Source organism: Cyprinodon variegatus, unplaced genomic scaffold (assembly GCF_000732505.1).
Source record: "Cyprinodon variegatus isolate N-32 unplaced genomic scaffold, C_variegatus-1.0 Scaffold8, whole genome shotgun sequence".
NCBI lineage: Eukaryota > Metazoa > Chordata > Actinopteri > Cyprinodontiformes > Cyprinodontidae > Cyprinodon > Cyprinodon variegatus.
Window position 1 is genome coordinate 1,095,406 of NW_015150461.1, and position 2,996 is coordinate 1,098,401.

Consider the following 2,996-nt stretch of genomic DNA (forward strand, 5'->3'; position numbering starts at 1 on the left):
ACACTGGGACGCAACTCAATGGGAAGGGAAATAATTCTTATTTCTTATTTCAACTGTTGTGCTGCGACATTTGAATCAAGATGCTATGACTGAATAAATTTGATTGACAGATCACCGATGTATAACTAGCTGGCCTGCATAAGTAACGGAAAAAAACACAGATTTTAAGACAGGATTTTTTTTTTTAAATGCAAATTTTCTAAACTTTGGGATAATATCGTCTGATAAAGAGTACACTTATATACGTGTTTAAGCCAGAATGATTTGACATTTAAATATGACTTCCCTATGACTTTAAAAGCAAATCAAAGAGGTCCCATATAGAGGTTGGCGAAAACTTGGTAGAGGTCACACCAAACAATATGGTAAAATGAAACCAAAATAAAACTTTTTGCCCTCAACCTAGTCTAATTAAACGTGACCTAATTAGCAAAGAATTGGCAAAAAATATAATTCTATAGATCAGCAGATCTAATTGATTTTTCATTTCAAAAATATGTGCTTTTTTGCGTTTGTCTAATTCAATCTTAATATAGTTCATTTAAGTTTACTGATGTAACATTACAAAACAGGGAAACGTTAAATGTGTGTCAAAGCGTTTTTTTAACTCTCTGTTTATTATTAGCTTCTTTTAAAGGACAGCAGTTCTCATGGGAGCTATTTGTAAACTGCTGTTTTCTCTGTGGTCATTTGAAGTTCATATGAACTGAGCAACTCATTTGTGGCCTACGGGAAGTACTAATTGTGGTTTTTATTTAAGTTTTATTTGCTGTTTATCAGAAAATGATTTTTAAATGGTGCAAAAGTAGGCCTATGGGAAGGCAGGGTGTTTTCTCTCTAGACAAGGCTTTACACCCAATAAGACCACCAAGGCAGAAGTTCTAACGCCTTAATATAGCAAATGTCAGTGAGAACTCTATACGCCAGGAGAAAAGAGGAAACCTTAGCGTTCCTCTTGCGTGGTTTGATCTGACCGTGTGAAGTAATTTCTGTATTATACTTCGGATTTCCATTTAACTGAAGGTCTGTGCATCACGCAGAGGAGGAGATGTGATCAAACACTGCTGGTTTCTTAATTCCCACAAGATGTCACTATTGCTTTGAAGGATTTTTTTTAATTATTATTTCTTTACATTTTTTAAGGATTTTAAACTAAATATTTTAGCCTAATTTTGTGTTAGATTATATATAAACAATTAAAACTATGACAGATTCAATTAACAACCCCCTTTCTACTTTTAATTTCATACAGGAAATTTTTTGAGACTTGGCAGGAAAAAATTAAAACACTCACTGTTACGTTTTACGGCTCAAGTCAAGGTTTTTTTTATGTTAGTCACTTAATTCACATATTATAAAGGTCAATTATACACATAGTGATGTTTTCAGGACTTTATTTCTGGGAATTGGAAGTTTTTGTTTACAGATGATAAAAATACAACCTTAGATTAGAATTAAGGAAAGTAAAACATTTGACAAATAAAAAGAAAGATTGGGGTGTTTTTCTTTCATGGGACATTGGTTTAAAAAATCTAAAGATGTTAATATCCTTAAATGAATAAATGAGGGTGTTAAAACACTTTTTACATAAATAAAGCATTGCTCCTTCTTGTATTCACATCTGCAATCAATTTGATTTAATCAGACATAAAGACATAAAATGTCCTGATTGGATCAGAGAGGTTATGAAGGATCCGTTGCATCAGATTATGTAAAAATGTGCAATAAAAAAATCCCTGAATGGCATTAGTTTAGTTAAATGGGTTGACAGTGGCTATATATAAACACAATTTCTTCAAAAGCAACATACAAAGTTGCGGATTAAAATATTAAACACCTAGCTGCATTTTTAGAGCAGTGTCTTGTTGTCTAATAGGAATATAAATAAAGTTTTTCCCCGCAATAACTCTCATTACATTTGAAGCAAAAAAAGGAAGCTTATAGGCCTGAAAAAACAACAACAAACAGCTCAGCTGAAGCAGGGGGGTGGTGGTATTATGATGTGTAGGTGGTTTCCAGTAGGAGGGACTGATGCACTTTCCAAAATAGATTGCCTGATGAGGAAGACGTTTATGAGCAAATCTTAACAACAACTCTAAAATTAGCCAGGAACTTAAAAATGGGCCCACATGAGATTTCCAAATAGCCGTAACTCTAAGAGTGTAATCAAAGCAGTGGTTTAAAAACCTTGAAAACAAAGTTCTGGGAAACCAAAGCCATCATGTCGCTCGCAGATTTTTTTTATGTCAGACCAGATCTGAAAAGTTTGAGACAAGGTTGGCCTACAAAGCCATCGCAATGAGAGGTGATCAATCAGGAGGAATGAGCAGAAATTACAGCTAACCATTGTTAATCTGACAGTAAATATAACATTCGACCAGTAGCTGATTCAAGAAAGTTGGGGCTCAAAGCAGATGGCAGGCAAGGGGCCCCTCAGATAAAAAGAAAACAAACAAAACAACATATTTATTAACCTGCGTGAAAAACAGACCCGCCGTATATTTTGGAGAAGTGTCCAGCAGACCACGCTTCTGGGACGCATTGAGGAAGCTGCTATTAATCGCAGCAGGGATGGTTGGCAGACGCTCTGCGGACAATCGGCGGACGCTCGGCGGCGTTAGGTGCTTTCAGTAGAACCCTGGGGTCACACAGACATTTTAACTGCACCATTGGTTCTACCTTTCGTCCATCTCTTCTTGTTTCTCTTCTACCTTCGTATTTTCTCCCTTTTGTCCATAAAATCTTAATTTGGGATTCTTAGCAAGTCTTGCAATAGGGAGAATTATAACCACTGATGTGAAATAACCAAGTAAGAACCCCCAAAGCCGGAAAATTTCCTGGAAATTAAAAACGAGAAAAACAAACAAGAAAAAAACACCTAAATGATTGATCTATCTATCTGTAGGAAAAACAAATACAATTCAAGCTTATTAAAATGACTAGGGATGCACGATATAATCGCCCCCCCTATCGGTATCGGCCTGTATCGGCCTTAA